This window comes from Erpetoichthys calabaricus, chromosome 5 (genome assembly GCF_900747795.2).
Source record: "Erpetoichthys calabaricus chromosome 5, fErpCal1.3, whole genome shotgun sequence".
Lineage (NCBI taxonomy): Eukaryota > Metazoa > Chordata > Cladistia > Polypteriformes > Polypteridae > Erpetoichthys > Erpetoichthys calabaricus.
This window is the reverse complement of record NC_041398.2, coordinates 8,890,849-8,916,184: the sequence shown is the minus strand read 5'-3', so window position 1 is coordinate 8,916,184 and position 25,336 is coordinate 8,890,849. Positions and strand designations below refer to the sequence as shown.

The window sequence follows — 25,336 nt, the reverse complement described above, 5'->3', positions numbered from 1 at the left end:
GGTTGAAGTTGTTATCACTGCACAGTACTGTTGATACCTCATTCTGTTGTCTGGTTTTTGTATTGTTCACCATCTTATGTCACAGTACTGGTGCAGAGATTATAAGTCCCTGTATGGCTGAAATACTGACAGTACAGTTTCTGATTTCTTCATGAAATCTTACGTGTTGCTGATGATGGCTGATACAGGAGGACCACTTTCAACATTCAGAACAGCTAAGAGGCTTACCACAAGTAAGCCAGTCATTTAGGACTATGAAGGCCACTGCTGTCTGAAAGCGTTAACCACATTTAGGACAACAATGAGGTTTTTTCTTCCTCCTATAAGTTGTTGAAGAAGCTTCTTGCTGTTTGTGAAATGTGTTGTATTCCAGTGTGTTCATTCCAGTGTAAATTTATATGTGACTCTGAGGTTACCTTACATCTATGATCTGTTTACCACTGTCAGTGTTTTCTCCACAATTCTAATGTATTTATTAACTATTCTCGAGTCCTTTACCGCATTCAGAAGCTCTTTCTTCATTGTTTTTGCCTGAGGATCCAATGGAAAGATCATTTGACATCACTGGGACAGGCTTTACTTCAATGTGACTTTGTGTGTGTCTCCAAAAACTTTTTCTGGAAGAATACTCTGTTCCACATTCAGAACAGGTGTACTGCTTCTCTCCAATGAGGATCCTTCTATGGCACCTAAATGCGTTTGGACGTGAGAATCGTTTTCCACCTTCTGGAGAGCAATGGGGTTTCTCTCCAGAGTAAATTCTCATGTGATCTTTAGGAGTCCTGCTGTCTGAGAAAAGCTTGCCACAGTCAGAAGAGCTTTGTTTCTTACCAGAAAGAATTATTTTATGCTTGTGAAGAGAATTGTTATATGAGAATCGCATTCCACATTCAGTACAACTGTAAGGCTTCTCTCCAGTGTGACTTCTTCTTTGATTGTAAAGATGACTGAGGTGTGAGAATTGTTTGCCACATTCCAAGCAATGGTGAGGTTTCTCTCAGGTGTGAAGTCTGATGTGACTTTTTATGGTGATTTGTTGTGAGAACTGCTTATCACATTCAGGACAACAGTAAAATTTATCTCCCGGATGAGTTCTGATGTGGCACTGAAGTGTGCTTAAATATAAGAATCGTTTCTCATATTCAGAACAGCAATGAGATTTTTCTTCAGTATGGATTTTGGCATGTGGATAAAGATCTTTCTGGCTTGTATAACATTTACCACATTCAGAACATACATACTGCATCTTTTCTTTAGTGGGAGTTTGTGTGTTTACTTGAAATGAGCTAATGTTTAAAACCTTTTCAGACATTGAAAACAGCAATATGGCTTCTCTCCAGTATCAATTTCTGTGTGCCTTTGAAAACTGCATTTGTCAGAAAATTGTTTGGCACATTCTGAACAGCAATGAGGTTTTTCTCCTGTGTAGATTCTTCTGTGCCTCTGAAGTTTGCTTCTCCTTAAGAACGACTTGCCACATTCTGGACAACAGTGAGGTTTTTCTCCTGTGTGGATTCTTCTTTGGTTCTGAAGTTTGCTTCTCCTTAAGAACAACTTGCCACATTCTGAACAACAACGAGGTTTTTCTGCTGTGTGGATTCTTCTGTGACTCTGAAGATGGCTTCTCCTTGAGAAGGACTTACCACATTCTGGACAGTAATGAGGTTTTTCTCCTGTGTGGATTCTTCTGTGACTCTGAAGATCGCTTCTCCTTAAGAACGACTTACCACATTCGGGACAACAATGAGGTTTTTCTCCTGTGTGTATTTTTCTGTGCCTCTGAAGATTGCTGATACGTGAGAACGACTTACCACATTCTTGACAACAATAAGGTTTTTCACCTGTGTGTATTCTTCTGTGCATCTGAAGATAGCTTATACATGAGAACGACTTACCACATTCTGAACAGCAATGAGGTTTTTCTCCTGTGTGGATTCTTTTGTGGTTCTGAAGTTTGCTTCTGCTTAAGAACGACTTACCACATTCTGGACAATAATGAGGTTTTTCTCCAGTGTGAATCTTCAAATGCTTATTAAGATCACTTGTGTGTGTGAATTGTTTGCCACATTCTAACCATTTATTTCCAGTGAGAATTTGGATTGCTTTCTCCATTTGTTGTCGATCAGTTTTGATGGCTTCTGTCTGTGTTACTCCAGTAGCAGGGAGAGTACTGCACTGCAAAAAGGCTGCTGTCAGGTTCTCTGATTCTCTTGCTGATTTCTTCATTCCTTCCTCTTTGTATTGAGGAGAGGGCTGACCAAATGAAGGTGGAGAGAAAATACCATTCTTCAGTAAATCTGAAATGACACACATATTTTAATTATTATTGTAATTATTATTTCCCTGACATGTTTATCTACAGCGACTTACAACATCTGAGAGACAATTGGTTACATTACTCTTGTTCTTCCAACTGAAGTACAGGCAGGTCACGTGTCTTGCTCAAGGTCACATGGTGTCAATAGCTGAATTTACAGGTCTGATCTGATCAACTGATGGCAAATCAAAATCAGCCATTTTTCACTCCAAATGACTTGACCGATGACCAGCAAATTAGCCGATCTTAATCATCTGATCTTGTATGATAAAAAGTATGCAAGACCAAGTTCAAACATTACCAAAATACATGAACATGTCCTCGCTAGTCTAACAGTTTTATTGCTTTCCTACAAGAGATAACAAATTTGCGGTTTGTAATATTTGTGCAAAAAGAAGTCAGTCATGGAGGACTCTCTGCTTACACTTTCAACAACACAAACCTTATTCAGAATCTGAGAAGTCAACACAAAAGGGACTGGTGTGAAGAACGAGCTGTTCAAAGGCTGAATAGACCAGTAGGCTAAGTCTAGCTCAGTCGCCTACTCTCACTCGGCCTCCAATAATGGCAGGACTTAGAAAACTCAACCTTACAATACTGACAGCAAGAACACCAAAGACTTACTGCGACAGCAAAAACAGTGGAATTCGTAAGCCTGGACAACCAGCCACTTTCAGTTCTGGAAGATGTCACCTTCTAGATCATTTAGATCCACAATTCCTTCTGTCAGTGAGTGTTTGTTGACTGATTTATTTGTATAATTAATTAACCCGGCATTAGATGTTTTGACTGAAATTGCTTTTATTAGCTTTTCAGTGAATGTGTAGGTAGACGGGAGGAAAGGAATGCAGAGTTTTACCGAGTGGTACATAAATAGAAATCGTTATCAACTGGACGTTATTAGTTAGAAATTGTAAACAGCCCTCTTATTGGCTTGTTGGGTAGAATGGTACGAGCCTAGTTTTAAGACCTAAATAAAATAACACTAATTATGCATAATAACCATTGAGTGTGAATAGTCATTATACAGTTATAAATTCTGTAACGGATATTATTATCAAAATGATTTTTCTCCAAATTAAACAATGGTGCAAGGACACGTATTTCACAGATGATTGCAAATCTCAATCACATAAACTGTTTAGTGCCGGTGTCTCGACCACACAGACGCACTTCTGAGTGACAGACGACAGCCGAGAGATCCAAAGAAACTCCCCGCCAAGAGAACTGCAGAATGCATGAAGAAATTGTCAATAAAGATAAAAATGATATTTGAGTCAGCAGCATCAGAGGTGAATCTTTATCTCTGTGAACCTTATACCACAAGAGATGCTGGGCCACTGGCTTTCTGGAGGACCAATAAAAGTCATCGTCCTAACAATGTCCTCCTTATACGAGTGGGGACAGCAAGGGTCTGTTCAGTACGGCAGCACACGTCGTGGATGACAGGAGGACCAGACTCTCCTCAGAACAAGCAGAGATGCTTATATTCTTAGATAAGAACCTGAAGCGTTCACCAAGACTGTCTCGTTTTCTTCTTGTCGTAATAGACGGCATACAAATATCTAATTGAACATTTTATTTGATTATAAATGTAGAGTATGATTAAGACATGCCTTTTGTTTGGTTCAGCTTGTTTTTGTTCCATTATGTGTGCATTATGGGTAAATGTTCTTTGTGTATGCTGTGTGCCGTAGCCCATGATTATGGACTGTGAAGTTTATGCATGGCTAAAAAATACATTTATTACTTTAAAAAAAAACAACAAAAAAAACAGTGTTATTATTATAGGGTGACACTGTGGCGCAATGGGTAGTGCTGCTACATTGCAGTTAGGAGACCTGGGTACGCATCCTGGGTCCTCCCTGCGTGGTGTTTGCATGTTCTCCCCATGTCTGCGTGGCTTTCCTCCAAGTGCTCCGGTTTCCTCCCACAGTCCAAAGACATGCAAGGTAGGTGCATTGGCGATTGTAAATTGTACTTGATGTATGGGTGTGTGTGTGTGCCCTGCGGTGGGCTGGTGCCCTGCCCGGGATTTGTTCCTGACTTACGCCCTGTGTTTGCTGGGATTGGCTACAGCAGACCCCCATGACCTTGGGTTAGGATATAGCAGATTGGATAATGGATGGATGGTATTATTATTATTGATATCAGCAGATCCTAATGGAATGGAATGGGTGATCAATATCAGCTCTAAAGACCCCGATCAGTGCATTTCTACCCAATCATGTATCTAAATTTGGGTTTTCTCTTCTTAATTGTAATGTATGTAATGATATTTACATTCTCTAGAACCTAATCTGGACTAAAAATAAACATACAAATATATCCGCTTGTGTTAGGTGGGCACAGTGTTTAGCACAGCTGCTTTATTGTTCAGGTGTCCTGGGGTCAAATCCTGGCCACAGTTGTTCTACATAGGGGCTGCTAATGGTGTTTCTGGTTATTCTGGTTCTTCCCCTCATCCCCTAAAACATGCAGGTGAAGTGGAGTGGAGACTCCAAACTGACCCGATGTGACTGTGGGAGACGGAAGGTCCCAAGATCATCTCCAAGTGAAGATTTCACACCACTGCCAACTTGTCCAGGCCATGCTGCCCCAGCAAGTTCAGGCAAAGAGCAGAACACAAGATGCTGAAAGAAGACCCTGAGACCCCCTGAATGTCATCATGGCTCGTACAGGTAGCTTTTGTCACTGTTAACATCAACGTGCACAAGATTATCATTAGAAAGATGAGGCACATATTAGGTGGGCACTGGCTTGAGCAAATTCACTCTTATTTAGTGCACGGGGTGAGGATTTTTTTCTTATCTCTTTCTTTTTGCGGACATTTCTGCCTTAACTGCCACACAATTTAAGAAATATACAGGTCTTTAACAAAATATGACTTTTGATATTCTCATTGAACGTAATGCGCTGTTGGCCTGACATACGTCACACCTTCAGTCAAAACTTCATGATGTTCAAGTCATGCGCTCCACACTTTAGATTTTTTCTTGTTCACCCAAGTTTTTCTAATTTATTATTTATTAGGTAAGTTAGGTATTCCAAGTTTAATTAACCGTGTCTTCCACTCTCATTTCAATCTTCTTGGTTTCGTCCGTTTATAGGAGATGGACGTCTGAAGCAGAGCTCCGCTAGCAGCGGCTTTATTTTCCCACGTATTTCATATTATTTAGAGGTATCCTGTATTTAACCCGACCAAGGAACTTCCACTACAATATACAAGCATGAGTAACAAGAAGAAAAGTCAGAAAGAACCGGAAAAGAAACTTAAAGCTGCATCGAAGTCCGGACAGACTTCCGGCCTGAGTGCAAGTGTAAGGTATGGCATCACGGAGACTGACCTAGAACAGGCAGAAGAGTGCGCACAATTCCTGGGACCCCGCTCCATTGTATCGTCTCCAGTCGAGAGTGAAAATGGGAGCGAAGGCGCAAGTGATACAGGTCGCGAGGGATCGCCGATTTCTGAGGATCATTTGAGACTAGAAAGGGCTCTGCAGGACGTGCTCTCATCTACTCATCGCGAGCCTGTAACAGGAGCTGCATTTTCACTTGCGGAGCACGAAAGCAGAAGCGAACTGTCCGAACTGAAAGAGATGATCGCTACACAGAAAGAGATGATCGCTACACAGTCCACTGCCATAGTTACGGCCATGAAGGAGCTTAAGAAAGATAACACAAATGATCTTAAGAAGGTGGCCACTGAGCTCAAGAAGGATAACAAAGATAAGGAAACGCGTCTATTTGAACGTTTCGAAGTGAACTTTAAAGGCATGTTGGAGAAATTAGTGGAACACATTGAAGAAACTAACTCCAAACTGAAAAGGCTTGATGATCATATTAATGACGTTTCAGATCAGCTGGAAGACGTTAAGCAGGGACTCACGGCTCGAGTGGAAACAGCGGAACAAATGGCATCTAACGCCGATGAAAAAGCCACAGCTGCGAACTCGGAATACAAAAAACTTGGAGACAGACTTGCAGCCCTGGAGGATGGGTGCAGAAGAAATAATATAAGAATTGAGGGTATACCTGAGATACGAGAAAGCTCAAGCCCAGTGAAATTTGCAGTAGAATTACTGTCTAAAATAACTGGAGATGACTTTAAACTCGACAATGAGATAGCCACGGCTTATCGCACAAAGATACCAAGCGCCTTTAAATCTAGGTCTTTTATTGTCCGCTTCGAGCGACTAAGATGTAAGCTTGATGTGATGGCACTTCTCAGACACAAGCAAGAGATTATATTCGAAAATAATCTTATTCGTATTTTTCCCGACTTCTCACCATCAACAGCTGCAAAACGCAGATCCTACAACGACATTAAAAGGATGCTACGGGAAGCCGATATCAAATACAGCCTCTTGTATCCTGCCAAACTGAAAGTGGAAGTTCAAGATGGACATTATATCTTCTTCAGCAAAGAAGAAGCTGAAAAAGAATTAAAGAAGCTGTTTCCGACACTTTTTTGAAAGTTAATTAAAATTAAAGAGCCGTATTCTATCAAGGCACGGGAAAGACCTATGATCTGATCGCTGGATCCATGTTTAAAGAGACTGGTATTATAATTATACATCTTATTTTCTTTTTTTTTTTTTTTTTTGTTTTTAGCTGGACTTTATATGTTATATGTTTATGTTTTAATCAGAGTTATAGAGTTATAGACGTGAGTGTGAAAATGTGGAAGTGATTAAAGTAGGATTCGTTTTATTTATTTATTTTTTTATTCCTTTTTTTTTTTTTTTTTTTTTTTATTTTTTTTTTTTATTTTACTATACCTTAAAGTAGACTGTTTAACTTCATACCCTTGGTTTAATGCTTGTTCTACTATTTATACAATTACCATTATACTGTTACAGTATGAATTACCAGGTTTATCCTAGACTAGTTTTTAAAATCACTCCCAGGGTTGTTTTTTTTTTTTTTTTTTTTTTTTTTTTTTAATCTTAATATCTTAACTTAAAAGCGCTGAAGATTATTTCAAGCTTAAATATTGTTAGTGAGAACATTTTCGGCAGATAGTATTAAGGATTTAACTGTAAAAGATATCTCTGTTTTAATTCTGTAACGCCGCTGCAGGGTGGGGTTTGTTTTGTTTTGGACGTGCTCTGTCTCTTCGTATGTCAGAGGACTGGAACATCGCGAAGTGGGGTCTAGCCTCATGTGGGGAGGCAAAATGAGGGGGTGGGGGGATAAAGGGGGGAGAGAAGGAGAGCAGGTTATATTTAATCTATTCTTATAATCCTTATAATTATAAATATCAATGCAGCAACAGGCTAACATGCAACAACTCCTGGGGAATCTTGAAACTAAGATTAAAACTGCCATATTACCAATTAAAACTATAAAATGACATTAAAAACTCAGAATCAATGTCTCCATGATGGGACAGTTAACTTTGTGAGCTGGAATGTTAAAGGCCTGAATCACGAATTAAAGAGAAAGAAAGTATGCTCTCACCTAACAGGCTTAAACGCTAAAATAGTATTTCTACAGGAGACCCACTTACTAACCAAGGATCAGTTCAGATTACAAAAAGACTGGACTGGCCAAATGTTCCATTCTAGCTTTATAAAGAAAACTAGAGGGGTGGGAATTCTCATACATAGAACAGTTCCATTTGTAGCATCAGAGGTAGTGTCGGACCCTGAAGGGAGATATGTGATGGTCATGGGCAACTTATATAACAGTAAAATGATTTTGATAAATGTTTATGCACCCAATGTTGATGATAAGGAATTCATGCAAAATCTATTTGCATCCATTCCCAATGTGAACACTCATAAAATTATAATGGCTGGGGACTTTAATTGTGTTTTAAATCCACTCTTAGATAGGACTCCCGTGACAGGGGGGACGACATCTAATACTGCAAAGATAATTACACAGTTTTTAAATGATCACAACTTATCAGACCCCTGGAGGTTTCTTAACCCAAACTCAAGAACATATTCGTTCTACTCACCAGTGCATTATAGCTACTCAAGAATTGATTATTTTTTTATAGATAATAATTTCCTGCCTACAATTAAATCATGCAAATATGACACAATTGTTATCTCTGACCATGCCCCTCTAGTCTTGGAGCTAAAATCAATAAGCCCCTCATACTCACCTCGCAGATGGCGTCTTAACCCTCTTTTATTGGCAGACGAGAACTGCACAGAATTTATATCCAAACAAATCAGCTTCTTCCTAGAGACAAACACGTCTACAGAGGTTTCTGCAGGAACACTCTGGGAAACTCTAAAGGCCTTCCTAAGAGGCCAGATTATTTCATATCTTTCCCATAGAAATAAATTAGAAACCAAGAAAGTGTCAGAGCTAAGAAATGAAATTACTAGAATAGATGAAGAACAAGCCAGGCGTCCAAGTGAAGCTCTTCACAGGAAAAGGCAGGCCCTGCATACAGAACTTAACATCTTAACAACTAAAGAAACTGAACAACTTATTTATAAGTCTAGACAGCATTACTATGAACACGGAGAAAAAGCTAATAAGCTTTTAGCTCAACAAATTCATAAACAAGAAGTTCACAATGCAATACCAGTAATCACCAACAAGAATGGAGAAGAAATCATCGACCATAATAAAATAATGCACACATTTAGAGATTACTATAAGTCTTTATATTCCACTGAGCCCAAAGAAGACAACACGCAATCTAATGCATTTCTGGATAATTCACAAATACCACAAATAGATGCTTTAAGTGCTGAGGAACTAGATAAACCTCTAACGCTAACAGAATTACTAGACGCTATAAAGTCACTACAAAGCGGGAAATCATCAGGCCCTGATGGTTACCCCGTAGAGTTTTATAAGAAATTCTCCACTCAGCTAGCTCCACTCTTATTGGTAACATTTACAGAAGCTAAAGACCACCAAATACTACCTCAAACATTTCGTCATTTCAATCTTCTAAAAACATCAAAGCAACCATCATAAAAATTTATAAATGCTCTCTTTCTTTTATATTTAATCATATTACTCACTTATTCTAACACTCCCAGGTGACTCTTCTCCTTCTCTCCCATTTCCCTCAGTGATTTTCTCTTCAGACTCTGATAACTCTGATTTCAGCTCTGCAGAATTCTCCTGCGCAGCCAGTCGTCCCGTATTAGTGGACCAGGGCTGTAAACTGGATGGAGATTCTTCACAGGCATCTTGCTTGAAAAAATCCTTAGCTTCATGCTTTTGAAGTTCAACACCACCTGAGAAATCATTCAAATCCTCAGCTTTAATGGCAGCAGTCATACCCTTGCACTCCTCCTCCTCTTTAAAAACTGAAATTCTTTCTTCATGATCCTCCAGCTTCACACACACATACTCTGGTGTGAGCCCCTCACAGTCCTCTTCTTTAATGTTCACCGTTCTTTCATTCAGGCCATCTTCTTTGGCAGAGGCCATGCTCTGTGGGAAACTCTTCTCTCTCTTTAAGTGTCTGCCCTTCTCTTCTCAGATTCACTTCTCACATGGACAGCCCTGAGCTGGAGGCCATTAGACACCTCAGTGTGTTGTCTTGTGAAATGGGAAAGCCCTGTGAAAATAAAAATGGTAGAATTAACTTCAGAAAGTCAATAAAAATAATGAGCGCACTTCAGGATCACAGTGCCCTTCATGAGGTTTGGTTCAAAGACATTTTTCTTGATTTCCTCCTCTGCCTCACAGTTTAAAATTACAAATTAAACAATTCAGATGTGATCAAAGTGCATTGCAGACCTTCATTAAAGGGGATTTGCATCCATTTCAGTCCCACCATGTAGATATGACAACACTTTATCTACACGGCACCATCATGTTTGGACACAGCAATGGCAGGTCTGTTAAAGCGTCATATTTAGGGCTTTGTTGGATATCCTCGATGGACTTGAACTGCACATCGGGAGCTTCATTCTGTTAAGTTCTTATATTCTATATCTTATATATTTGCTCCTCTTTGTTGGGGTAGGACATTCAGGGATTGAGGAGAGTGGGTTTGTAGGAGGTTACTCGTGACGGGTGTGTTTTATAGGATAGAAGAATAAAAAGTGTGAGGCTAACATCAAAGGTGTTGTGTTGTTATTTAAGTTTAACATTCATAGTAGAGGATGGCTGATAATTATAGAATCCTGCCTGCATTTGACAAGAGAAAGAAAAACGAGAGCTGGATAAATGAAGATTTAATATGGACACGGCTTACTGAACTTAGAAATAAAAACACACACTTGGGGTTGGACTGTCACTTACAGGAACAGCATTGAGATGTCAATTTGAGCAGAAGACCTGAACAAAGATGAAGGTCTGACTATTCTGATAGAAAGGCTTGATGTCTTCATTTCAGAATCCAGCACAAAACCTGCTAATGTGCCAACAATCCATGAAGCCAAGCAGGTCACTCAAAATTAATAAACTGGGAACAGACTTTCTCCGAGAACACAATTCTTAATAGGAAGTAACGCCATTGGGATGTAAAGAATTGGTTCACTTTAAAGTCCCTGTCATTTGGATTAACGCTTTTTCACATATTCCTCATAACTGCATTGCTTCTCAAACACGCTTTACTTTAAGAAAATAAATTTCAAAAGGCTCTTCTACTTCAAAGTCACGTGGCTACATAATCTACTCTCATTTTAAAATAACTTCTTCAGGTACATTTTCATATTTTAACTCTTTTAAGGCTAATTTTTTTTTTTTGTTTCTTTTCTCCCAGGGCTGAATATTTTTCCAAAAACTAACATTTTTTAAAAAAGAACACAAAGCAATTGTTTAACATATCAAATCAACAAAAAATATTTCCTTTTGACAAATGTTACTGTCTTGCTTGTTGTATGAGCCTGCATACTCTATGATTTCACATACATATCACATACATTTTACACAGCAAAGTCTGATCTCGCTCAAAGCAGCCAATTTCAGTCATTGCCACATTGCACTCCTTACAATACGTGTTGCTTTGGTGCCTATTTTTCAATTGTCTGTTGCTGCACTTTCTCACATATATTGTTAGTGTGTACTGTAGAGAGACAAGTCACCCATTTGCCATCGTGCCATGCCACTGCCACCAAGTTTTCTGCCTGCATGAAAACCGTATTGTCACCTCTTTTCATCTTCTGAAACTTTATGAACTTTATGTATGGCATTATAGCCTGGCTCACCCCATGGGATTTACTTCTGTTTATTACAGAAGTGAATAAAACTTTGCAGCAGCACGTACCTAAGCCACCAGGGGACAAAACACGTTTGGACCAATGCTCCCTGAAGTTATATCACCAGTTCTGTCCCATCTCTATTTGTAATGCCACAGCGCGCTTCATCTCGTCTTTCGTTGTGGGTTTCCACTTTGAAAAATGAGAATGCGATGCAAACGCAGCCCGCGATTCAAAAAAAATTTCTGCCTACCTGTTTGTCTCGTCTGACAGTAGCTGAAAAGCAGCATCAGGAGAGAGCAGCCTGAAGTACAGCAGCTGGTGATCTGTCGTGTCCAACAGTAAGCCATGCCGTCTTGTAAACTCCGGTAGCCAGATCGGCTCTCAACGGATCAATGTCTGTGTATTTATCCCATGCGAACCTTGCCGTAGATGCATCGGCTGCGCGAAGGCACTCAACTGGCAGCAGATCCGCTGGCGCGGCATCGGCTGGTGTCTGATCAGCTGATGCCGGCTTCTCACTCTCTTGCTCGATCTCCTGATCACTGCCAATAAAGTCCGATTCTGAAAAATCAAGACTCCGACTCCGCGATAATGCGCAAAACATCGTCTGCCGAGTGTTTTCTTTTCTGCACTTGCTTCGCTGCCTTTTCACATGTCGGTGCCATCTTGCCATTGTTTACATTTCGCAACTCACGCACACGCAAGGATTAGTTGCCGAGTCAACAAGTCTAGCATTCCTCCAAGCACAGAGGGAATGCCTGTGACGTGACAGTGAGATTTGTCGCCATTAACAGCTGATTGTCGCCCCCTATCCCTGGATGGCGACTTTTGTCGACATTTGCCTTCAACCCCTCCTGTCGACAAAAGTCGACATCCACCCTAAAAGAGTTAAACTAACAAAACATTTTCCCAGTCGCCCCTAATTCCCAAAGCCCTGCACTTGCAGTAAATGCCGTCTGTCGGTTTGTCCCCTTATTGTGAACATTGTGGCCCATTCTCAGCCCCCCATGACTGACCCCCTGCTCACCACTTTAAACAATGAGGACAGGCAGTTGAGCTCCAGCCCATAATCGTCGAGTCGCGGCTCTGCTGATTTCACATTTTGTATTTTGATGGCTTCATGTGGTCCGACACAAACAGCCCGATTGGCTTGAGTCCTGTTCTTCATTTAACACGGCCATCTCTAGTAAGCTAAAGTATCAAAGTGTACAGAAATACTGAAAGTAGTTATAAAGGATAAAAGACATTAAACAACACCGTTACAAATATCACAAAACTGTACTCGTAATGCCATGCCGTCTGTAGCTTTTACTGTATCCCTCCAGCAGCACTAGCTTGTGTAATGTTTGTATTTTTTTATTTCCCATTAAACAAATCAAAGTCTCCCTGTTACAGTGAAACCACACAAGCATCTTTCCTGATAGGAAAATACCAAAAAATGAAATAATTTAAATTATTTCTAACTAGCCAACCCGCGGCGTACCATACGCCACATAATCAGGCCAGTTTTTTAATGAGTTGTAAGCACAGGGAGAAAATTAACATTTGAAAAATCGGCAATGTAATAAATCAGCAAGAAAAGCAACATTGTAACAATGTACGGAACGAACCAACACACAATCGTCCGTGACTGAAAACTGGCGGACCGACATCGCGCCTTGTACTCCCAGACGTGGGATGGGGGTGGATGGAGCTCAGGCGCGGAGGGTGGAACGGGAGGAGAGGAGAAGGACACACATTCCGCTCTCTCTGTCATGCTAGTGTGCTGATTTTTTGTTCAGTATGCACTGCCTGCTCATGTGCCCACCTCGAACTTGTCATTTGAGTCGTTGTCGTCTTTGTACAGTCCAGATGCACCTGTGACTCACGTAGACTTTTCATTGCTCTGTGCGGTTTTGGCTGCTTTTCTATATATAATCCACCCAACCATGGTAGTAGCGAGGTGGGAGGGGCGTGTGTACAAAGGGTAGGGACGTAATCAGTCAGAGCGTATGAGTCGCACTTAGTAGGAATTCCACGGTTTGCAGCCCGAATAGGGTTCAACGGCTTACCCACGCCTCTCTGCGCCAGGTAGACAAACGGTCAGTCTCATGCATAATTATTTATTGAATGCTAAACACTTCTGGAAAGACACGGTTGTCTAAAACGGGTTGGTGTGAGAATACAATAGTAACTGAATGAAAAGATGGAACTTTGGAGAGAGGAAAATACAACATAATAGTGAACCCGTGGCATAACAAACGCCGAATAATTATTTATTGATGGTTGAACACTTCTGGAAAGACAGAGTTGTCTAAAAAGGGAGGGTTTGAGGATACAATAGAAAGTGAATGAAAAGATGGAAGTCTGGAGAGAGCAACATATAATTGTCCGTGAGTGAAGACTGGTCTTGGCAGATATAAGCATATCTTTTTGAAAGTTTGTCCTTGTGCCTTATTAATTGTCATCGCAAATGCCAATCGAACAGGAAATTGTCTTCGGGTAAAAGTAAAAGGCAAATTTGAATCTGACAGGGTCAGGCATATCCGGGGAATAAGGACAGTTTGTGAGTTTGCAGATGTGATAGTTTTACATTCCAGCATAGACTCCGGACGTATTCATGTAGTCAGCGTATTGTTGAGCAGACTGTATAACAATGCCTCTGTGACTAACAACAACAGACACCACGTCACCGAAGTTATCCCAATGTTGGCAAACAAAGTTAACAGCTATGTTACGAAGTTTGAGAGCAACAGTTTCATCAATGACATTTTTCCAAAAAAACCCGACTGACAGAAACAAACAGTTACCTGAAGCAGGAATTTCTATAACATTGAAAGAAGTGTTGTTTCCATGAAATACTTTTGAAGCAGTAGCCATGGAGGGCAAAAGAATAGTCAACGTGGCTCACAGCTGGATTTGGACTGCAGCACAGACCAAAGCGTGTGAGTATGTGTTTGATGAGCTGTTCAAGTTGGCGGGCGGGGCTCTGAGGTGCGTTCCTGAGCACGTGGGAGGAGGGGCAGAGTTTCTGGGCGGGGCTTCGTTGTTCCTTTCGAATGGTTTTTCATGGTGGATGCGGTCGGGTGTCGAAACCGAAAAAATAATGAAAAGTCAACGTGGCTCAGACGTGCAATGTAGATTCCTAGCACAGACGAAAGGGACTAACTGGGTGGTCGGTGAGTTTTTGCGTCCGGGCACATGGGCAGGCAGTGTGAATGCCTAGAGAGTGAGGGTAGACGCGGGCCGGTGAAAAAGGAGTGTTAGTGGTCAGGGAAACGTTTTCCATGTTCCTGCAGGACCATCTAAGAAGACGTATGTTTGTCGCGGATGCAAATTGCTGTATGTAGCATGTAAAACAGTTTGCTATGGTGCATGTGGTCGTGTGTCGTAACCGAAAACTCGGTTTTTAAAGACTGCTTACTTCATTGTGTTTTAACCTCAGTTGTAAAGGATTGTTTTAAGGATCCCATTCTTTGGACAGATGAAACCAAGATCAACCTCTACCAGAATGATGGCAAGAAAAAAGTATGGAGAAGGCGTGGAACAGCTCATCATCCAAAGCATAGCACATCATCTGTAAAACACGGTGGAGGCAGTGTGATGGCTTGGGCGTGCATGACTGCCAGTGGCACTGGGACACTAGTGTTTATTGATGATGTGACACAGGATAGAAGCAGCCGAATGAATTCTGAGGTGTTCAGAGACATACTGTCTGCTCAAATCCAGCTAAATACAGCAGTCACAGTGATTCATGATACAGATGGACAATGACCCAAAACATACAGCCAAAGCAACCCAGGAGTTTATTAAAGCAAAGAAGTGGAAAATTCTTAAATGGCCAAGTCAGTCACCTGATCTTAACCCAAATGAGCAGGCATTTCACTTGTTGAAGACTAAACTTCGAAAAGAAAGGCCCACAAACAAACAGCAACTGAAAGCCGCTGCAGTAAAGGCCTGGCAGAGTATTAAAAAGGAGGAAACCCAGAATCTGGTGATGTCCATGAGTTCAAGACTTCAGGCTGTCATTGTCAGCAAAGGGTTTTCAACCAAGTATTAGAAATGAACATTTTATTTCCAGTTATTTCATTTGTCCAATTACTTTTGAGCCCTTGAAATGAAGGCATTGTGTTAAAAAATGCTTTAGTTGCCTCACATTTTTATGCAATCGTTTTGTTCACCCCACTGAATTAAAGCTGAAAGTCTGCACATCAACTGCATCTGAGTTGTTTCATTTAAAATTCATTGTGGTAATGTACAGAACCAAAATTAGAAAAAAGTTGTCTCTGTCCAAATATTTATGGACCTAACTGTAAATAGCCCCTTCTGTTAGTGTTTTGTTAAAAGACAATGGCAAAAGCACATGGAAAAAAGAAAAATTTCAGCGAATATGAAATGGAAGTCCTACTCAGTGAAGTGAAGGCAAGTAAAAACATACTATTAGGTGGCTTAAGCAGTGGTATGAGCAACAAAAGGAATTGATGGAGTGGTACAGCGTGGCAGAGGCACTCAAAAGTTCAAGTTCAGAAAGTCACACAGTGCCTGAAATAAAAAAAGAAGTGGTCAGATATCAAAGTCGACATGAAAAGGTGAGTCGTAGCCCACCATCTGAAAAAGAACGTCTATGTTGAGAATAAAGTCAAAATGTCAACTTTAATCTTGCCATTTCCACGTCAATATCATAATTCCTTCCATTAATTTTCCTGTGATGCATGTTAAGCTTACTGGCCTATAGTTGCTTGGATCTGCCCTGTCACCCTTTTTATATAATGGGATGATATTTGCCATTTTCCAATCTCTCCAGTGTGCAGTGACTTCCTAAAAATATGCGTCAAGGGTTTATATAAGTACTCACTAGCCTCCTTAAGAACACGAGGATAAATATTATCTGGTCCTGGTGATTTGTTCGATTTCAGCTTATTTAATCTGAGCAGCACTTCTCCCTCTACAATTACCAAATCCCTCAGTACCTCCTTAGTAGTCCCTGTTACCTCTGGGAGGTGATCCACTTGCTCACTTGTAAAACACCTCAGAAAAATGTAAGTTTAAGGCATCCGCTATTTCACTGTATCTTTGAATTCCCCTTTACTATTCCTGATGCACTTGACCTCCTCCTTGACTGTTCTTTTACTATTAAAATACTGAAAGAATCTCTTAGGGTCGTCTTTCACCTTATCTGCTATATTCCTCTCCAACTGTCTTTTAGCCTTCCTGATATCCTTCTTAATGGTTGCCCTCATGTTCTCATACGCTCTACAATTCCCTTTGCAGTCATTAGTCTTATATGCCTTATAAAGCAGTTTTTTCCTTTGCAACTTCTTTTTTAAATCTTTATTAATCCACAGTGGAGTTTTTTTTCGTTTCCTATTAATTCCAAATTTAGTTCTGTATCTGTCCTGCATTACATGTTAAACATTTTTAAACCTGTTCCACTGCTCCTCGACTGTCTCCACACTTAAAAGCTTATCCCAGTGTATCCTACTTAGACTTTGTCGCATCTGCTCAAAATTAGCCCTACCAAAGTTCAACTTAACAGTTTTAGTCTTTGCATCTGCACTCTTAAAAAATACTGAGAATTGTATTACATTATGGTCACGTGACCCTAGTGGTCCAATCACATCTACACCTTCTTAAATCATCTTAAAATCAATGTTTAATTCACTAGAGTTTCTCAAATCGCATTGTTAGCGCATTATATGCTTTGTATTCTAAGTGTTCCCTGACCCGGTTATTAATCGCTATGTGCTTCTTAAACAGGCTTTCTCTTACACCAACAGGAGCATGCAGGAAGTGATTGCCAAACAGAATACATTACAGTCATAATATTACAGCTCTCTGAACATTTTACAATACTAAGGTGTAAACTTGATATAATTTTTTTGATGAAATACATTAAAGCATGTGTGGGGGCACGGTGGCATAGCGGTAGCATTGAACTGGCGCCCTGTCCAGGGATTGTTTCTGCCATGCACAAGATGCTTGCTGGGATGCATGTAACCCTGGATGTATTAATTTATCACAGCAGTACGGTGTCTGTCTAACATACCAACTCCCAATTCATGTCCTTCCATTTTCATTCTCCATGTAACAAATCACAACACAATGAGTTCTTTAATAAATGTTAAACCAACTGTAAGCTTAGAACTCTGATTCTTAAAAACTTTTAAGGAACTTTGAAAAATCTTCATTATACATATTTAATGATTGCATCCATCCATCCATCAAGCCGTGCCAGTCCCAGCAAGCACAGAGTGCTCTGCAGCAACAATCCCTGGACAGGGTGTCAGCTCATCGCAGGGTGAATACGAGTGCACACCTACACTAATAGCATGAATTTAGCATCTCCAAATCCCCTCACCTGCATGCCTTTGGAAGGAAACCAAAGCACGCGGCGGAAACCCACCAGGAAAACATAGAAACTCCAGGCAGGGGACACCTGGGACGTGACCCCCTTACTTTGAGTCAGCAGCTCTTCTGCCACGCCACTGAGCCCCCACATGTTTAATTATTAACAGCATACATTATTTAAATGAAGTTAACAATTTATCAGTAAAATGTAATATATATACATTTAATACATTTCATCATAAAATGATATCAAGTATACTTCCTAGTATTCTAATATCACACGGCTCCATGAGGATAGTTCTTGCAAATTTCAATTGACTTAGAAGCCAGTCATCATCGTCATGGCACAAGATGTCAGTATGATCTGTAAATCTCCTCTCTTCTGATTCTTCTGTTTGCGATGTCTTCTAACAACACTAATGCAGCCATGGTAGTTGGAATAATTTGGCCATTCTGTGCACCATTATATTATTGCAAAATGATTACAATCAAGTGAATTAAATTTGTGAACTGTATGCATTTAATTTTGGTATATTTGTTAACGCCCACATCATAGATGAAACGACACAGAAACAGTAGCACTGCTTTGACGCTGGGTGCCGCCCGTTTGTAAAACTGAGCAGAATCGTATGTATGAAAGGTGTGATGCTGCCTTTAAAATGTGTGTGGCTTTAAACTAAGTTTAGTTTTTATACATCTTGAAATGAGCATGGAAATGGGCATACGCAACATTTTTGTTTGTACCCACCATTTATACAAGAGGCCCTTGGACCTTTGTCCTCTTACAGGGCCACAATAAAACAAATCCAGTTTTAATCAAAGCAAATTTTACAAAAGGTGAAAAGGTCCCCAGTATAGTATACAGTCATCTGTTTGTCATGTTGTTACTTTAGCAACGATGGTAGTGTTGTGCTGAGTAGGTAACGGTGCATGTCAAGCTGTGTCCAATGTTGTTACAAATGTCAAACGATCAAAGACAAGTCAACTTTTCGACTCATAACACGGGTCATATTTTAGACTTAGTTTGCTGCTCTGCTATCACACCTCACAATCTTATTCCTATTGAATTACTCATCTCAGATCACAAAATGATCACATTTGCTGTTAGTGTATCTCTCAGTAAATTAAAGGTTCAGCGTGTGATTTCATTTTGTAATGTCAAGCATGGAAGCCCAAAGACCCTTATAGGTTTATTGCAATCTCAGCCTGTTTTTCCTTATGATACCACACAATCAGAATAGTGGACCTTTATAATGCTGCTCTGTCTTCTGCCTTTGATACACGAACTCCCTTAAAAACATGGACTGTTTCATTTATTCACATCTGAACTCCATCAGCTCAAAGCCACGGGCCGAGAATTGGAGCATCTAGCTAAAAAGACAGGACTTGTTGTGCATAAGGAAATGTATTCAGATCATATGTTAAAATGCAAAACTGCTCTCTCTGCTGCCAAAACTGTATACTATCCTAACATTATCAATACAGGAGGGAAAATACTAGAACTCTTTTTTCTACAATGAAAAGGCTAATTACACCACCAGAAAATGTCGCTCACCATAACCTCTCTGTTAAATACTGTTGCACTTTTTTTAATTTCTTAAACTCAAAAATTCCACCATCAACTTGCTTCCTCTATCTCTGCAGAAAATGACATCCTCTCCACTATCCCCCACATTATATTCCCTCACCAGCCACCCTATTATATGATTTCAGTTTACCAGCTGAAAATGATGTCTCAGAGCTTACAAAAAAATTGAATTCTTCCACATGCCAATTAGATCCAATACCTAGGAGCTTTGTTAAGTCCTGTCTGTCACATATGTCCCCCATGATAACTACTATAGTTAACTCTTCCCTTATTACAGGCACAGGCCCCCTCTCACTAAAAACAGCCTCAATTACTCCAGTTCTGAATAAACCTGGTTTAGACCCAAATATCCTTAATAATTATCGGAAATGTTCTTGAAAAGATAGTTACCTCCCAACTCCAATTCCATCTTTCTAATAAGAACCTTTTTGAACAGTTTGTTTCAATCTGGGTTTTGTCCTAAACACAGCACAGAAACTGCCCTAGTCAAAATCACAAATGATCTTCTCCGGGCAGCTGACATGGGACTTTTATCAATTCTTGTGCTTCTTGACCTTAGCTCCACATTTGACACCATATCCTATCAGATACTTTTGAAACGACTAGCTAGTTTTGGAGTCTGTGGCCTTGTCCTCCAATGGTTTTCTTCCTACCTCACTGATAGGAGGCAATTAGTTCATATACAGTGAATCCGGAAAGTATTCACAGCGCATCACTTTTTCCACATTTTGTTATGTTACAGCCTTATTCCAAAATGGATTAAATTCATTTTTTTCCTCAGAATTCTACACACAACATCCCATAATGACAACGTGAAAAAAGTTTACTTGAGATTTTTGCAAATTTATTAAAAATAAAAAAACTGAGAAAGCACATGTACATAAGTATTCACAGCCTTTGCCATGAAGCTCAAAATTGAGCTCAGGTGCCTCCTGTTTCCCCTGATCATCCTTGAGATGTTTCTGCAGCTTCGTTGGAGTCCACCTGTGGTAAATTCAGTTGATTGGACATGATTTGGAAAGGCACACACCTGTCTATATAAGGTCCCACAGTTGACAGTTCATGTCAGAGTACAAACCAAGCATGAAGTCAAAGGAATTGTCTGTAGACCTCCGAGACAAGATTGTCTCGAGGCACAAATCTGGGGAAGGTTACAGAAAAATTTCTGCTGCTTTGAAGGTCCCAATGAGCACAGTGGCCTCCATCATCCGTAAGTGGAAGAAGTTCGAAACCACCAGGACTTTTCCTAGAGCTGGCCGGCCATCTAAACTGAGCGATCGGGGGAGAAGGGCCTTAGTCAGGGAGGTGACCAAGAACCCGATGGTTACTCTGTCAGAGCTCCAGAGGTCCTCTGTGGAGAGAGGAGAACCTTCCAGAAGGACAACCATCTCAGCAGCAATCCACCAATCAGGCTTGTATGGTATGTATGTATGTATGTATGTATGTATGCATGTATGTATGTATGTATGTATGTATGTATGGTAGAGTGGCCAGACGGATGCCACTCCTTAGTAAAAGGCACATGGCAGCCCGCCTGGAGTTTGCCAAAAGGCACCTGAAGGACTCTCAGACCATGAGAAACAAAATTCTCTGGTCTGATGAGACAAAGATTGAACTCTTTGGTATGAATGCCAGGCGTCTCGTTTGGAGGAAACCAGGCACCGCTCATCACCAGGCCAATACCATTCCTACAGTGAAGTATGGTGGTGGCAGCATCATGCTGTGGGGATGTTTTTCAGCGACAAGAACTGGGAGACTAGTCAGGATAAAGGGAAAGATGACTGCAGCAATGTACAGAGACATCCTGGATGAAAACCTGCTCCAGAGCGCTCTTGACCACAGACTGGGGCGACGGTTCATCTTTCAGCAGGACAACGACCCTAAGCACACAGCCAAGATATCAAAGGAGTGGCTTCAGGACAACTCTGTGAATGTCCTTGAGTGGCCCAGAAAGAGCCCAGACTTGAATCCGATTGAACATCTCTGGAGAGATCTTAAAATGGCTGTGCACCGACGCTTCCCATCCAACCTGATGGAGCTTGAGAGGTGCTGCAAAGAGGAATGGGCGAAACTGGCCAAGGATAGGTGTGCCAAGCTTGTGGCATCATATTCAAAAAGACTTGAGGCTGGAATTGCTGCCAAAGTATTGAACAAAGGCTGTGAATACTTATGTAAATGTGATTTCTCAGTTTTTTTATTTTTAATAAATTTGCAAAAACCTCAAGTACAGTAATCCCTCACTATATCGCGCTTCGACTTTTGCGGCTTCACTCTATTGCGGATTTTATATGCAAGCATATGTAAATATATATCGCAGATTTTTCACTGCTCCCCGGATGTCTGCGGTCTTTTTATTTCTGGTATGTGTATATGCTTCCTCAGTTGGTTTGCCCATTTGATTTCAAACAAGGGACACTATTGGCAGATGACTCAGAAGCTACCCAATCAGAGCACGCGGTTAAGCTCCTGGGTGCTGACTGGCTCAGCGACAGGGAGCGCAGAATTCGATTTCCCTTAAAGCCGGCATCTTGTCTTGCTCATTCAAAATTAACGTGTTTCTTTGTGCGTACTGTAGTCAAGCCCTTCGTTATGTCTACAAAACGATCTGCTCCTGCTACTGCTTCTGGGGCCATGCCGAATCGCCAACAGAAGATGCTAACAATTGCCGAAAAGGTAAAATTGTTGGACATGTTGAAGGAAGGGAAAAGCTACACCGCTGTAGGATGCCACTACGGCATCAACGAGTTCACGGTTCGTTATATTAAGAAGGAGGAAAAGAATATACGATCTACGGCCGCAGTGTCCTCAAAACCAGGGCGCGAAACGAATTGTAAGTGGACGTAATAAGGCGGTAGTCCAGATGGAATCTGCTTTAGGGATTTGGATCGAAGACTGCCGGAGGAAGAACATCCCCGTGGACACCAATATCATCTGAGAAAAGGCCAAGCAACTTCATGATAGGTTTGCGGATGCCGGAGATGCTCTAGGCGACGTTCCTCAACCGAGAACTTCTGCTGAATCCCCCAGCGAGAACTGTGAATTTACTGCAAGCAAGGGCTGGTTTGAAAAATTCAAGAAAAGGTTCAACTTGGCCAGTGTTAACCTGCAAGGAGAGGCTGCCTCTGCAGACAAAGCCACAGCCGAGAAATATGTCGCCGATACGTTCAAGGCGATCATTGAGGAAGGCGGATATCAGCCTGAAACCGTGTTTAATATGGATGAGACGGCCCTGTTTTGGAAGCGGATGCCGTCTCGTACTTTTATCACGAAGGAAGAGGCAAAAGCCCTGGGGTTTAAGGCTCACAAAGATCGCATCATGCTGGTCATGTGCGGCAATGCTGCGGGCTTTATGATAAAGCCTGGGCTCATTTATAAGTCCAAAAACCCCCGGGCCCTGAAAAATAAAAATAAAAACCTGCTGCCTGTGCACTGGATGCACAACCCGAAGGCCTGGATTACTAAACGCCTAACGTCTGATTGGTTTCACCAATGTTTCATCCCGGAGGTAAAGGTCTATCTGGCAGAGAAAGGGCTGGATTTCAAAGTCCTTTTACTTCTGGACAATGCTGGAGGTCATCCCTTGGATCTATCCTACCAAGGCGTAAAAACAGAGTTCTTGCCACCAAATACGACGTCACTGATTCAGCCAATGGATCAAGGAGTTATCCCGGCTTTCAAGGCATTGCACACCAGGAACAGCCTGCAACACATGGTCAAGGCAATGGACACGGACGATGACTTTTCCCTGAAGGAGTACTGGCGAAAGTACATGATCACATCGTGTATGGTGAACATGCAGAAGGCCCTTAACGATATGAAGAAAGAGACGGTTAATGCTTGCTGGAAGAAATTGTGGCCAGAAGTTGTGCACGACAATAAGGGCTTTTCTGCAGAAGAAATTCACTCTGTGGTTGACAAGGTAGTCAGGCTGGCAAAACTGCTAGGAAGAGAAGGATTCGACGACATGACCTGTGATGACATCAATGAGCTGCTCGATGCCCACTCCGAGCCACTGAGGGATGAAGATTTGGCCGAGATGACCAAGTCAGTGAGTGAGGAAGAACAAGACGACCCAGCAGAGGAAGAAGAAGACGCCAGCCTAACTCTCGAGCGTCTCGCGACCATTCTACGAATGGCAAAAGATCTCCAGACATCAGTTGAAGAATGGGACCCGCAAATGATTTGTTCTTTGCAATTTAAAAATGCTCTTGACGGCGCTACAGAAGTGTATAAGAACCTCTTTACACAAATGAAAAAGCAGCACCAGCAACTGCCCATAACGATGTTCCTTACCTGCAAAACACTGCCTAGTACGCTTTCAGTGGAAGAAGAAAGTCCAGACGACGACGGCGGTGCTACACAGTCGCCTGAAGAGGCTCCTTTAGAAGAGCTGTGACAGTGCTGTAAATTTCATCGTTATCGGACAAGTCGTCGTGTCATTGTTGGTGAGTACCCATAACTAATTTTCTACATACTTAGTACATGTACGTACATTTATTGTAACTGTGCACACATTTTATACGATTTTTCTTGCATTGTAGGTATTTATTGCCGGTGGCCTGTCTATCGTAATGGCTATAACAAATGTGATATTGGAGACGCTCTACAGTATCTTTAAAATAACATTTTGGTTTTATGTACAGCATTTACATGTTATAGATTTTTCACTTATTTTTATATTACCTAATCAATTACAATATGTTTAAAACTGTATTACATATTAAATAAAACTCCTCGATGATATACGATATGTATGCTTGTGAATAGTATATAAACTGTGTTTACATACATAATTTCAACGAATCTTACCTAATAACTAAGAGAATATAAAGGGTTTATGCTGTACAGTATAACTGTGTGGGGAATATTTATAAACAGTGTGGGATAGTTTATAAGGGCTTAAAATATATAAAATAACCATATAAACATATGGTTTTTACTTTGCGGATTTTCACCTTTCGCGGGGGGTTCTGGAATGCAACCCCGCAATCGAGGGGGGATTACTGTAAACTTTTTTCACATTGTCATTATGGGGTATTGTGTGTAGAATTCTGAGAAAAAAAATGAATTTAATCCATTTTGGAATAAGGCTGTAACATAACAAAATGTGGAAAAAGTGATGCGCTGGGAATACTTTCCAGATGCACTGTAAGGGTCTTTAAATCTGAGAATGCAGTTGTTACTCAGGGAGGTCCGCAAGGTTCTGATTTGGGGCCGCTTCTTTTTCTCATTTATATCTTACCAAATTGGTAATATCTTCTGGCACAATGGTATTAAATTTCATTGTTACACCGATGACACACAGCTACTGTATATCTATCCACTAAATCCACTTCTGTTTTCCCTCCAGATAATCTTATGGCATGTCTCCAAGACATAAAAATGTGGATGACTCACAATTTTCTCCAACTAAATAGCAATAAAACTGAGGTGCTCCTCATTGGTTCTAAATGCTAAGAGCAGAAATCAATTATTTGAACATTACTTAATAAGAGCCTTAACTATTAATGAACTTAAACCAAAGTCATAGAACTTAAATGTAAACTTACACTTAAATGTGGAAACAGAAACACAACTTGAGCATGAAAATATTAAGATGAGTCATTTCAATGAGTTGCTGCTTCCTGGAGCAGACACAGTTTGTTCACAGCTCTGTCCAGTGTGCTGGTTTTAGTCTGCGCACAAACTCCTCTGACTGCTCCTTTTGCATTTAGTAGTAAAGTCAAGTCTGGTAACAATGGACATTACTGTCACACATGAAACTGCGTATTTCACCAGTCAGAGACAACACAACAGGTGGCATTCGCATTGCAGCCTGAAGAAGTCGCCATTGCCAGGCAATAATCTGTTAGACAAATATGGTAGGAGATCAAAATGCATTATCGTCAGAGCACTGGGCTAAAGACTGCACACAAATAAATGAACAGGTGATAACAAAGGAGACTGGAAAATAGAGAGGACTGTGAAGAA

General features: G+C 40.8%; 1 protein-coding gene across 1 annotated transcript in view; it reads right to left on the bottom strand.

The window, feature by feature from the left end:
- Positions 1 to 546: 546 nt before the first annotated feature.
- LOC127527843 (gastrula zinc finger protein XlCGF7.1-like) overlaps positions 547 to 25,336 on the bottom strand; it is an 80,885-nt gene continuing 56,095 nt past the window's right edge. The window contains exon 3 of the mRNA XM_051927983.1: positions 547 to 1,300. The gene's annotated coding sequence lies outside the window, so the exon portion shown is untranslated. The remainder of the gene's footprint in view (positions 1,301 to 25,336) is intronic.